A 14,376-nucleotide genomic window follows, 5' to 3' on the forward strand; every position below is an offset into this window, starting at 1 on the left:
GCCCCCTGACCCCAGACCCCGCCCCCCTGCTCCGGGCCGAAGCGTGGGTCCCGGGAAGGGTCGCTCAGGCAGCCTCGCGGCCCCCTCAGGTGGCAGGCGGGGCTGGGGCGCTGTCCGTAGGCAGGGAACTGGGCGCGGAAACAGGGGATCCCCCAGAGAGGGCCTAGCCCAGCCCCGGGCTGGACTCGTACAAAAGGCGACTTGTTCTTTCTTGGGATGCCTGCGCCTTCTCAAACATACCTAGAGCCACACTCCGGGGAGAGCTACACCCACACATGGCTGCACAAACCCGCCGCGGTGGGGAACAGGGGCTGTCGCCAGCCCCAGAGGTTGGCGTTAAGAAGAACTTTGCCCCAGCCACCCCTCACCACAGACTAAACATCATTCACCTCACCCCATCCTAGCCCAAGTGACCTGGATACTCCCACAGTCTCTCCTGCAGAGCCCTGGGGACACTGACCCAGTCACATTCTCATAACTATCCTCTCCCTCAGACCAACTCTAGCGGCTCACCAACTCCTCTGGAGCCGGACTGCCAGTTTTAATGCGGGTGCCACACTAGTGTGTGACTTTGGGACATAATGAGGCTCACTAAGGGTTACTTTTTACTGAGCACTTATTCTGTGCCAATCCTTACAATTGCCCTTTATGGTGAGTACTATTAGTCCCATTTTGTAGCTGGGGAAACTGAGGCTTAGGTTAAATAGCTTGCCTAAGGCAGAGGCAAGGATTTGAACCTAGGTCAAACTTGACTTCATAGCCCATGTTCTTCCATGTATTATCTCTGCCTCCCATCACACCATGCTACCCTCTAACGCCCCACCACACACAGCAAAGCCATCTCAGAGTTAGGGTGTAATTCTCCACCCCAAACACATCTCAGTGTCACCGTCTAGTATCAGGCAGCTTCTCTCACTAATCAGTGTGTGCTCTGGGGGGTAGTCTCCTACCTTTAAGCTTCCCCAATCCCCAATGCTGGCTATCAGAGTCATAAATGGGACACAGAGTAGGAGCAAGGCCAGAACAGGCTACCTCTAACCTTTCCAGCAAGCTCACCTCCACCTCCCCTGACCTTAGGATGAAAAAGCACTGCCATACTGGCTGGGGCTCCAGGCCTGCAGCTCTCCCTGACCCCTTGGGGCAGGACCTTCCCCTAGCCCCCAGTGCTTGCTGAGAACAAGTCCTTCAAACAAACTCCTTCCTGGGGATGTCAAAGCACCTTTCCTGGGGGAGGCGGCTCTATGATCCCCTGAGCAGGGTTAGGATCGGGTTACTCTTTCCCCAGCTGTGCCTGGACTCCTTGGGGCTGACCTTTCACCTCAACCAGGCCAGGACCCAAAGGGGGCTGGAGTCCAGCCCTCACCTCCTGTTAACCCTCTGCATTCCTCATCTTTCCATTCCAGAGCCCCCACGGGGAGGGGGTGGTCTCAGGAAGCCCAGCCGGGCATGCCAACCTTTTCCCACCCTCCCATCCTGGGGTCTGGTTTCCCAGAGAGCTTTACAGAATGCTCCTCCCTGCCCCCTGCCCAAGCTGCCCTGCCCTGCTGGGATCAGATACCTCCGCCCAAGCAGCTGAAAATGACCTGGGCTATTTTCGCTCTGGGATCACGTTGCAAACTCCCCCTTGAGCTGGCAGCTTCCCACAATCCCTCCAGACCGTTGCCCCCCACTCCTCATCCCTCACCCAGAACCACTGACCAATAGGACAGGAGGGCTGTAAGAGACCACTGGCCTGAGCCCCTCAGATGGGGAGACCGAGACCATGAGGAGTCAGGTACAGGACTGGGCAGAGAACCAGGCTTCCTGGGTCCCCGCCCAGGTCTCTTTCTACTATCTAGCACAGCCTGCTCTGTACCCTAGATCTCAGAGCCTCTGACCCAGCCAAAAACCCAGCCGACCTCCTCCAAGCACCAGAAAGTCACACTGGAGGCTACCCACAAATCTCTGGGCCACCCTGCATGTCAGAAACTGCTTCTGCCACACTCTTTTCTTTGTTTAGAACTGGGACCAGATCTGTACCTGTGTCACAGCTATGTGGTCCACGGGAATGTTTGGGGGGTTGCAAACTGGGAGGAAAGACAGGGAGACAGACCCAGAGGAATAGGAGGCTGATTCAGGCTTCCAGAGGTTTACATTGCACAATCCTTCCATGTTCCCAGCAGCCCCTTGCCCCACCTTCTCGGTACCCACCCCCCCCCATTCCTACAAACCCAGCCCCCTCCAGGCCCCTGCCCCTCCACCTCAAGCCCTGGTCCTCCTGGGCAGGAATGTGACTGGTCAGGTCTGAGCTGACCACATGAGTGGCTATAAGGCGACAGACCCCCATCCTCCCATCCCCCCAGCCTGGGGGAGCTCACATACCAAGGTGAGGTGGGAGCTGCTTTAACCCTTTGCAGCCAGGCTTCCAGGGTGAAAAAGAGGGGTACTCTACTTCCAATGGCCACTCCCAAACGAGTGCTGCCAGGCTGGGGAGTGCAGGCAGAACCTACTTCCCCCAGTGGGTGGAATGGGGGTACTTGCCCTGCTAGTCCCTGTTAAGAAAAATTATCCTTTGCCACACCAACTGTTTAGTCTCATCTCCCATGACATTTAGAAAAACAGTCATGAACTGGTGCTGAGGGAAGAGAAGGAAAGGAGGTATCATGAACCCCAACCTCGGGAGCCCCTGGTCTGATGGGAGAAATACAACCCTGCCCTGGGGAGTCTGATGGGGGAGACCAGGCACAGAGGCTGGGACAAAGAGCTGAGCGCAGAGAAGAGCATGGAGCCGCGCAGAAGTGGGAGGAAGCCAGGGCAGGAGCAGAACAAGCCAGGTGGGGTCAGATCGGGCAGGCTTCCCGGAGGCCCCTCTGCCCACACCCCTCCCCCCAGGCTCTGGAATCTCGGGGGTCAGGGCTGAGGGACAGCCCCGCCCCCTGCTCCCCTCGGGCTTAGGAATTCCACCAGCCAAGGGGGGGGGGGGGGCGGCTGCTTCGGCCTCAGTCCAAGTTGGCTCCCACTGGACCGGGAACTACAGCTCCTCCTCGGCGCCCCCCCTACCCAAGCCCCTGGGCTGGCCCCCGGCCCCCTCCCTCGCCCTCCCAGGCTGGCACGGTGTGTGCCAGGCGCTGGCAGAAAACAAACCCGCCGGGGTGGGTTTGCAGGGAGCGGGGTAACCTTGACACAGTTGCGGCAGTCGCTAATGGCAGACACACACTCCGCCTGTTCTGGGGGGACTGTTGCCGTTGCTAGGAAACCGGCAGCCGCGTGAATGGAAATGGGTCAGTAAACCTGGGGAGAGATAGTGTGACACTCGAACCACTGCAGCTGCTCCAGCCCACACCGAAATCCCTCCTCTTCAATATTTATCACTCCTGCCTGGGCCCTCGGCTCCTGCCAGGCCCTGCACCAGCCTGGCCCTCAGGCCCCCCGCAAGGCTCAAGAGAGATGGGGAAGAAAAGAGATGTGGGGGTTGCTTATCCACTCCTTGGGTGGGGGGGAGCCCCAGGAGGGATGGAACTGGTTCTGGAGGAGATTGAACAGGAAACAGTCTAATCCCGTGGCAGGGAAGGGGTTAAAAGGTCAATTCACGCCTGTTCCTGATTTAGGCACCGTGGTAAAATTACTGCGAGTGTGAGCGGGTTGCGACTGCCTGCTTGCCTACCTGCGGAGGGAGTGATTAAGACAGGAGACCTCTCTCCCAGTGTGTAAGAGATGGAGGGGGAAGAGGCACCCAAAACATGGCCAGGAATCCCTCACAGCCTGGCAATTCCCCCAATACAACCCAAGGCTTCCTAACAGCCAGAACTGATGCCCCTCGTACAATCTGAGGGTACCCCAAACGGACAAAAGACGCCTATTGCCTTACAATATCGTCCTGTACAGACACTCCCCGCAAACAGCCAGACACTTGCTGTTCAGAAAACCTTGACAACACCCCTGCACAGATACCCCACAATAGAATGTGACAACTGCACTTCAGAACAGTGCAGTTCAGCACAGCACCTATAAACAAGCCGACAAACCTAGGCACAAGCAAAACTGTGTTTGACTGTGTTGAACCTTCTGTAACTTCCCCATAAGGCTGGAGCCTCCCCACACAGCCTGCCCTAACCCAAAGCCTGGCTCTGCGGTTCATCTATGTTTTTTTCCTCCCTCCCATTGTCAGCCTCCTTGTCTTGCACACACCCCAGTAAACTGCCCCTGTGTTTGCTCTTCTGGACACACCATCCCACAAGCTAGCTGCCTCATGCACCGCACCCCCCATTCCCTGGAGGCTGGCTGGTCACTGACACACACATTCCCTTCCCCTAGAAGCAAGCAGAGTGTCACAGCCCTGCCTGACACAAGCTCTTGTTCTTAGGCACAGGCCTCTCTACTGACAACAGGGACCCTGGGAATCAGCAGCACCACTTGGGTGATATGCCCCCTCCACCCATCACAATCACAGCCAGGATCCCTGGAGGGTGTGTCTTGGGAAGGGAGGCACTCCAGCTTTCTGGAGGAGGGGGGGGGATACCTCAACAGGAATCTCCCAGCTGACTCGGTTCTGTGTGCTCCTATCTCCTAGGATACATCAGTCAACACAGGCTCCGAGCCTGTCAGAGCTGGAAGGTGCCTTAGGGAGTCACTAATCCAGCCTCCTCTGCTATGCAGGAGGAAACCGAGGCCCAGAGAGGGGAAGTGCCCTGCCCAAAGTCACACAGCCCAACTGCTGCTTCCAGCCCCTTTCTCTTCTACAGTCTCTGAGGGCCCTCCATGATAACTGGGGGTGGGGGACAGTCAGCCTAGGAAGGTTTCTCTGAGGCAGAGCGAGATGGGACTGGATTAGCTAGGAGAGGGAGAGCCTGTAGTCCTAGAGAGTTTATGAGAACTGCCCAGCAGTGTATTCAGACACATGGGCACCTGGCAGCCCTGGAATCTGGGCCACATAAGCTTCCTCGAATTTGTACTTTGCCAAATTTATCTGGTAGACACTCACCCCCAACCCACTTCCCATCCCAGGGCCCCAGAGAGCTGCCTCCCCAAACCAAAGGTAAAGGGAGGCTGCTCTGTTCCCTATACCTGGCCTAGAATGTACATCTAGGGAATCCCTGCCTTTTATTATTATTCTTATTATTATTATTACTTATTTATTATTATTATTTTTTGGCCGCGCCATGTGGCATGTGGGATCTTAGTTCCCTGACCAGGGATTGAACCCACGCCTCCTGCAGTGGAAGCGTGTGGAAGCATGATGTCTTAACCACTGGACTGCCAGGGAAGTCCCTGCCTTTTATTATTTAAATAGTTCTCTGCCAGGGAGCCTCTGGGATGCTGTGAAAGACGTTTTCTGCAAGGTAGTTTTAATTTCAACTCCATTTTGCGAAAAAGCAAAATGAGGCTCACAGAGGTGGTGTAGTTTGTTCAAGTTCACACAGACAACAAGTGGAGCCTTGAGTTCCTTCCAGTACACAAGGAAGGCCCATCCAACAGGAAACAGGGAGAACTGGGGGGAGGGTGGGATAGGAGGAGAGGGAAGGGTGGGAGTTGACACAGGCCCAGGCCCAACATCCTGGGCTGAAGGGGAGCCAATAAGCATTTGAATTTGAATCTGGGTATCTGGGTTCCACCCTCCACCCACTCTAGCAGAGGTGGAGTGAAAGGTCAGCAAGGAGATGGGAGGGAGAGGAAAGCAGAAGTCCACCAGCTTCTCAGCCTGCAAGGGCCATGCCCCAGGGAGCTGGGCCGGGGGCTGCCCCAACTTCCCGGCCCCAGAGCTGTCTGCCAGCCTCCAACCCCACCTCCACCTCCACCCCCCAACAGCAGAAGGAACGCTGTGAGGAGACCCTGCCTCCTCCCTGGGCCTCAGTTTCTCCATCTGTACTAAGAGCTAGCCTAGCAGGAAGGATTTCTTAAGGGCCCTTCCAACTTTAACATAATGTGGCGAACAGTCCTACTTCTCAGTCTCCAGCACAAATGTACGTCTCTCCCCCAGACTGGAACTAGCTGAGAACAACCTTAGATATGTGTTTAATGAATAAATGAACACTCAACAGAACCAATGTCTTTCCATCTTTCCCAGCCCAACTGAGAGGCACTACTTACCTTGGAAGGCCGAATTTCTCAAGGTTGTTGGAAGGGAAGGGGGAGTCGAACACTTTGAAGGCTCTGAATGGGGCTGTCTTTATTTCCTGTCCTGACTGTATGCAGACACTATGGTGATTGCTTTAAATGTTCTTCAACTTCAAGGCCGTGGCCTACCTACTATCATCTAGCTTTTCAAAAGAGCAAAGGGACTAAGGAGTGAAGGGACTTGCTCAAGGTCACACAGCCAGTGAGTGGAGGAAAAGGTATTGGAACTGCACCTAACCCCTCTGCTTGTTTCACACGGTGAGGGTCTGCTGGGTTGGGGCAGGACATGAAGTTGAACAGGGACCACTGGCAAGGGGAGAGGGGGTCCACCCCAGGAGGGGGAGGTGCCTGCTGAGTTGCCAAAAGGTTCATCAGTTTGCAGAGCACCAAATGGTACTGGAACTAGCAAAGTGGTGGGAAAGCATATCTTCCCCTCCCCCACAAAGGGCAGGGTAGACCTCTTTCCCTCCCGCAAGACACCGTGCCCAGAGTGTGCCCTAAGAGGTCACTTACCTACTCCCCTGGATCTCAGGGCTCCTGTAAAAGGAAGCCCCTCCCTCCCAGGAGCCCTTTTCTGGACTCCGGGACCTGCAAGGTGCAGAGCCGCCCCCAAAGAAAGCTGCCGCCGCCGTCGAGAAAACTGTCCAGGATTTTTCTGGCACATCCGACCACCACCGGGTCCACAGTTGCGGGAGATGGGGGTTGGGGGGTGGTTGCGAGACGGTGGCCTCAACACCCTCCTAGAACCCCTTAGGCGCCTCCAGCTTGAGCAGGAGGCTCTGGTCCGCAGGCCCAGCCGTTCTCGGGCCCGAACGGTCCGTCTCCGACCTTTCCCGCCGCCGCCTCTCGGGCTACCTGGCAGGCCTGCACAGCCCCCTGATCCCTGCCACCCCCGCCCCCTCCCAGATGAGGCCGCAGAGCTTCTGACTCCTGGAGGAGGTGACGGGCCGAGAGGGAAACCAGGCGGCTGGGGGAGGGGCGCTGCCTGCACCTGGCCCCTCTCCGCCGCCGTGGCCGGGAGGGGCGGGTCTGGACCCCCGCCAGACCCGAAAAGAGCAGCGGGGGATGGGGGGGTGTGTGCCGCCTGCCTCGCGTGCAGTCTGGGGGGCGGGTCTGGAGATCTCCCCCCAGTACCCTCGCCGCGGGGGCGCCCCCTAGGGTCGGGTTGCAAGGCGCCCCTTCCCGAGCCGCGCGTTCAGCCCGCTCCCCCGGCCGGCCGCGCTCTCCAGCTGCAGGAAATTCCAGAAGCTCTCCATCATCCCGGCGCAGCGCGCAGCCCGGGCTGCCAAGGCTCCCCGAAGGAGAGCCACATGCCGGCCGGCCGCGCGGCCCGCCCTCGCCCCCCCTTCCAACCCGGCTGGGCAGCCACGTCGGGCCGGGCGGGGGCCCGGCCGGCCGCCCCTTCCCGCGCCCCGGGCCCAGCGGAATGCGTGGCAGCCCCGGCTGGGGGCTATTTTGAGCGGGAGGGGAGCGGCCCAGCCTCGGTGTTTTTGGCTTTTTCCTGGCCCCCGGCCCGCCAGCCCGGGCCTTCGACTGCCCGCGGAGTTGGGGGGGGGAGGGTCACGTGGCCGGGGGAAGGGGAGGGCCGCCGCGATCCGTCTGGGGCTCGGGCCCCGGCCCAGGCCCGGGAGGCGCCCGGCGGCGATCCGGACCTGCGCTCTCGGCCGAGGCCGAGCCGGAGCGGCGGGATTATTAATAGCGCGCCTGGCTCCGGCTACGGCTCCAGGGCGCCCGCTACCTGCACGCCCCTCCTCCGGTGAGCGCGGGCGGCCAGGGCACTCCCTCCCTAGCAGCGGACTCAGGCCTCACTGGATAGCGCCACTGGGCACCGGTAGCCAATCACCGGCCTCGACTTCCTTACCTGTAAATTGGGGGTGAGCTACCTGGCTTTATACGGTGGGTACCAAATAAAGGTTTTGCTTGCTGTGTGCCTCTCCTTGGCCAAAATGCCTTCTCTTTTGGGGGTCTCAGTTTTCCCGTTTATAAAATGAGGCAGTCCGAGAGGACTCTTAACAGGGGAAGAATCCCTCATATTCGAATAATGCATTTTCACTTACAACCCATTTGAGCTTATGGTCTGCCCAATGGCAAGAACCAACACTGGACACTTGCCTTGTATAATTAGCATGCATTAACTCACTTGATCATAAAGTTCCCATAAAGTAGGTAATGTTCCTTTTTTCCTCATTTTTGATGAGGAAACTGAGGCTCAGGAAGGTTAAGTGACCCGCCAAAGGTCACACAGTGGCAGAGGCCAGAATTAGCAAAACTCTGGCTCCAGAGTCTGAGTAAACCACTGAACTATAGTGCCCTGAGATGAGCAGGACAAACACTGCCCCCTTTTCACAGAAGAGTAAACTGAGGCTCAAAGTGATTTGCCCAAAGTTGCCTTTGGCCAGTTAGTGGCAGAGCTGAGCATCTAACACAGATCTTCCAACTCCTAGTCTAATGCCCTGCTGCAGTCCTCTGAATCTGTTCAGCTCCTGCCCTGGGGCAGCTACTGGGGCCCCTAGGATGGGATCTAGAAATGGGCACAAAGCTGTGTCCAGGGCCCTGGAGGATCACCCTCTGCTCCCAAGGGTCAGACCCAGACTCCTGGGCCCCCAGGGGTCACTAATCCACCAAATTCTACGCTTAGCCCAGCCTCAGAGCCATGGGGGTGAGGACACCTGGGGGTAAGGAGAGATGGCATGCAGGGGTAACAGCCTGGGAGAGGGCCGGGAGTTGCTTCCTGTCCCCCCAACCCCTTAGCAAGGAAGCGCAAAGGTTGGCAGGCCCCCCACTCCGCCCCGGAAACCTGGCAGTTTATTTCTGTCTCTGGGCCCCCTGTTTCCACAGAGTCAGTCCAGGAAGGCTGGCAGCAGCTAGCTTGGAGGGGTGGAGCTCCTGCTCCCTCAAGGGTCCAGCTGCTACCCCGCCCCACCCCCACCTGCCAGGCCAGACCAGACTCCAGAGTCAGAGGTGACATTGGGATGAGGGAGGGAGGAGCTGGAGGCCAGTTGGTCAGGACTCCAAGGAAGGGATCCCACCACCACCACTACCACTACCACCTCCCAACCCAGGGCCTAGATGCTCTCCCAGGAAAAGCCAGTCTATACCCAGTTCAAGTCTGCTAAGAATATAACCTCTGGTGTGTCCAACTCTATTTACTCCAGATCATCCTGGCTCATGACTCCTCTGGACCCTGGTCCCAAAGAAAAGCCTGCTTCCAAACTGCCCAATGCTGGTAGAATATGCTGCTCAATGTGGTAGAAACTAGCTATTGGGCACTGGGAATGTGGCTAGTTGCAACTGGGATGTGCTGTAAATATAAAATATATGCCAGATTTTGAAGTCTAAATATGAAAAAAGAATATAAAATATCTCAATGATTTTTACAATGGCTATATGTTTAAATGACTATATTTTGGGTATATTGGGTTACATAAGATATATTATTAACACTAATTCATTTCTTTCTTTTTACTTTGTTTAATGTGCTACTAGAAAATTTAGATTGTATATGTGGCTCCTATTACATTTCCATTGGACAGTGCTGTTCTAGATCATATGGTGTTCTGGCTTTGGACCAAGACTTTGCCTGCTCTAGATCAATATCTGTGTGGCTTTAGCTCACCCACTTCCCCATATCCAGACCACAGCCTTACGTGTGGGTCTAAATCTCACCATCCCACAGCACCCCTCCCCAGCTTTCTGTGAATCTGGCTCAGCCAGAGATTATGGCTTAGTCTGCTTTAAACCACTCTCTAGAACATTTCTTGATCACCAATTCCCAATATCTAGATCCAGCAAGAGTGTGGCTCTAGATCACCCAGCCTGGCTTGCTTAGATCACTGTCTAGCAATATTTAAGATCTAGACATCTGCAGGAAGAGTAAGGTTCTAGATCAGGGATAGGCAAACTATGGCCAGAGGGCCAAATCTAGCCTGCTGTCTGTTTTTATGATTCAAGTTTGATTGGACCAGAGCCATGCTCATTCTTTTTTTTTTTTTTTGATGTGGACCATTTTAAAAGTCTTTGTTGAATTTGTTACAATATTGCTTCTGTTTTATATTTTGGTTTTTTGGCTCCAAGGCACATGGGATCTCAGCTTCCCGACCAGGGATTGAACCTGCACCCCCTGCACTGGAAGGCAAAGTCTTAACCACTGGAATGCCAGGGAAGTCCCCGCCATGCTCATTCATTTTATGCACTGTCTATGAAGCCTTTCAAGGTGCAATGGCAGAGCTGAGTACTCATGACAGAGACCCAATGGTCTACAAAGCCTAAAATTTTTACTATCGGACTATTTACAGAAAGTTTCCAACCCCTATTCTAGATGACCAACAAGTCCAACCCACCATAAATCTAGATTCCAGCCTGAGACTATGGCCCAGTCTAATCTCGATCACCTCCTCCTAGATGGTACTGCTGATCAGGATCTCAACCAGAACCTAACATGTACCCAACGCTGTTTGGGTTCCAGATCCCACTCTGATCTCAGGACACGGGCCCCAGTACTCTTCTCTGGGATGGAAAGGGTGTCCCCACTTCCAAACTCCCCTAGAGAGATCAAGGCCCACTGGCCCTTGTCAATGGCCTTGGGAAGGGGGAGGAAGGGTAGATTCCAGAGACAGCACTGGAGGCTGAGTCAAAGAGTCAGGGGTAAGCTCTTCCTGCCAAAGGGGCAGAACATAATCAAGCCAAGAAGACAGAGTAGCCCCACCCCTCCCCAGCAGGCTCCAGAGCAGGTCACTTAGCTGAGGGTCATGTGGGACAGATACCAATCTCCTGGAAGCTACACAAGGCACCTCCAAACGGAATCTTCACCTCCAACCACCTTGTGCCTATCACCTCAGGACTGAGCTGGCACCACTATCCGCCTTTCCCACAGTTTCTCTCTAGGTCTCTTTCTCCATGGCTTTCTTTGAAAATTCTCCCACATCTGCCCTCCTCCCTGCCATTTTTCCTTCCTCCATCCTGGAATCCTAGCCTTTAACCATAGCGGTTAAGATCTCAAGCTCTGGAGCTGACACACCAGGTTTTGATTCCAGCTCTGACTTAGGGCAAGTCACTCTACCTCTCTAGACCTCCTCAGTTTCCTCAACTCTTAACAGAATAATAATAATGGTACCTACCTCATAGGGTTGTTGAGCGGACTGAACAGGATTATGATGTATAGCACTTTGCCCATAATAAGCACCTGGCCCATAATAAGCATGTAACGCTAGCTGCTGTTTTTACTATTACTGATGATCTAGCTTGGTTCTATGAATGGACTTTGGCAAGTCTGTAAACCTCACACAATTTTAACCAAAATGTATTTTAGTATTTTTCTGAAGAGAAGGCTCATCATCTTCTCAAAATGGATCCTTAGCCCAAAGAGTTAAAAAAAAGCAGGGGGAAGCCTTTAGTTCAATCCAAATGGGGAAACAGGCACAGAGGGGAAAGGACTACTAGCCTAAGGTTCCTCAGAAAATGCGAGGTAGGGAGTTCCCTGGTGGTCCAGTGGTTAGGACTCGGTGCTTTCACTGCCGTGGGCCCAGATTCAACCCCTGGTCGGGGAACTAAGATCCCACAAGCCGTGAGGTGCGCCCAAGGGGAAAAAAAAAAAAAAAAAGAAAGAAAGAAAAAAGAAAATTCGAGGCAGACCCAAGGGTAGCACCCAGGAGTACTGTCTCCTGGGCCCCACTCTTTCCACTAGTCCAAGCTGTCTCTCTGATCTGACCTCCTCATCATTTCTTGCCTGGTCAACTATGGTAGCCCCCCGGCAGGCTCCCCACTTCCAAATGCCTCCCCTAAATCTGCTCTACCTAGTGCTAGATTCATCTTCCTCAAATTTCATTCTCATGACACCGTGTCCCTGCTCCAAAAACTTTAATAGCTCCCCACTGCTGACAACAACATCAAGGCCGAGGTCTTTACCCTGATATTCAAGAGCCTGCACAGCCAGCTCTGGCTCCACCAACCTCCTCACTGTTCCCTCTTGTCTGGTCAGTCCTCTCCTCAACCCCCTCCAATATTCTCCATACCACCCACACACTCACTCAGTTCTGGACAGATTCTGCCCCTTTGCTCAATCATGCAGTGTCTCAGGCCCAGCCTGCTGCCCCTGCTCTGCCCTCAGGGTTGCCCCTGGGTCCAGCCACTTCGAACCCACTCTGATCAGGCCACACTGAGGTATGCTGACCTGAGCTCTGGCTCCAGGAAGTAGGCCTCTGCCCCTGCTCTCCAGCTCAGCTCTATCCCGAGACACGGACCCACCTTAGCCACTTTCTATATCCTCTCCAATTAGCCTCTCTCTCCTTCTCTCCAGACTTTCAGGAACAACACTCCTCTTGTCACAGGGAGTCACAGGGAGTCAGCCAGTATAGCCTGTCCTCAAGAGTCATGACTCCAAGGTCAGAATCTTCTCTTTGAGCCTCAACGTCCTTATCTATAAAATGGGGACAGAAATACCTACACCTTGAGTGATTCTAATGAAGGATAAATGCCTCCTAATGTCATACAAATAATGCTATAATACAGCTATACAATAATTCTATACAATAGCTTCCATTTATAAGTTTACTTGAAGTTGCAACCACCCTGTAACTTTGGCACTCCCCAAGCCCTTTCCATGTTTCATTTTTCTCCTTGGCATTTATCAGCATCTAACAAGCCATATATTTTACTGATTTTTGTGTTAACGGTTTCACCCTCTAAATGTAAGCTCTTTGAGGGCAGGGATTTTTATCTACTTTGTTTTCTGCTATGTGCCCTAAAAAAGTGCCTGACATCAAGTGTGCCCTTGGTAGTTGAAGAATGAATGAATGAATCAAGCGCTTACTACGTGCCCAGCACTGCACTCCGCACTCCTCACAGATGGTCTCATCTTAGGAGAGAGGTGCTTTCGTTACCCCTCATTTTGAAAATGAGACATCAAGTGCCTTGCCCTGATCACACGGTAGGAAGCAGCCTGACTAGAATGTGACTCTAGAACCTGCCCTCTTGTTCACTGTGCTCTATTTCCTGTCCAGATGGGAGGTTATTTCTATTCCTACATTAGCTAGGCCTCTTGAATCTGTCATCCTCCCCATCTCCCTGGGGCTGTCTCTCTCTCTATGCCCCTGAGGCCACCAGCCCTCCCAACCCTCATTCTGACCTCCCTCAGCCATTTCCTCCCACTTCTCAGCCCTACACCAGGCTGCTCACTCACCTCAGGGCCTTTGTGGACGCTGTGCGCTCTGCCTGGAATGCACCGGCTCCCCATGTCTTTCAACTCTGCCTGTTTCTCAAGACCCACCTCTTCTGGGAAGCCTGGCCTCCAGTCTTCACTCGCTCCCTTCCCTGAGCTCATGCCTTGTTGTTTACTGCTGGGAAAACCCACTGGGGGAGCATATGCTGACTTGGTCCATTCCTCACTGTTTGCCGAGTTTGGAGGCTTTGTCCACCTCTGTCCCTCTCCTGGCCAGGTCTCTCCCTCCTTCCTCTGCTAGATCACTGCCCCCACCCCATGCCATCTCTTAATCAGGTTTAAAGCTCTGTAATCAAGAGCCTGGCTTTTGGGTCTCTCAAAACCCAGCTCCACCCGCTACTAGCTGTGTTCCTTTGGGCAGGTCACTACACCTCTCTCGACCTGTTTGCTACCTGCAAAAGGGATGACGTGAGCACCTCATAAGCCTCCTAAGCTAACGTGCCGAGAACATGGTTAAGCACTCACTAAATATCAGCCTGTGATCAGAATGTCGTTCATCCCCGTTTAGGCAAAGACCCTGAAAAGCCTCAGCCTACTCTTTTCCTCCTCCCTGAACAGTCCCCTGCCTCCTGAAAATGACTGATGACGATAATAAGATCGCTAACATGTACTGACTATTTATTATCTGCAGTGAGTAGAAATATGTCTGGCACCCAGCAGGTGCTCAATATTGCTTATTTAATAAATGAATTAACTAGTTTAATCCTCACAACACCCAATGGTGGTGGTGGGGGTGCACTATTATTATACCCATTTTACAGACAAGGAAATCAAGGCCAGAGAGGGTAAGCGACTCGTCATGGTTGGGACTTAAACCCAAGCAGTCTGACTCCAAAGCCGAGACCCTCATTGGCCTCCTCATCCTCACTATTCCCATTCTGATCTGCTCCAATGCCATCTAGATGGATGCTCACTGGGCCCCTGCTCCAGAGCTCAAACCCTTCACACTTTATCTCATTTGAGCCTCACAAAATCCTATGGAGTCAGAGCCATCATTATTTCCCCTTGAGAGGTGAGGAAACTGAGGCTGAGAGAGGAGTCAAACGGCCACAAAGGATTCCAAGCCC

At 54.1% G+C, this 14,376-nt stretch overlaps 1 protein-coding gene across 3 annotated transcripts in view; it reads right to left on the reverse strand.

Annotated features, from left to right (window-relative positions):
- Positions 1-14,376, reverse strand: part of AHDC1 (AT-hook DNA binding motif containing 1) — a 64,745-nt gene that overhangs the window by 30,917 nt on the left and 19,452 nt on the right. The gene's annotated exons all lie outside the window — the stretch shown is intronic.

Source organism: Eschrichtius robustus, chromosome 3 (assembly GCF_028021215.1).
Source record: "Eschrichtius robustus isolate mEscRob2 chromosome 3, mEscRob2.pri, whole genome shotgun sequence".
NCBI classification, from domain to species: domain Eukaryota; kingdom Metazoa; phylum Chordata; class Mammalia; order Artiodactyla; family Eschrichtiidae; genus Eschrichtius; species Eschrichtius robustus.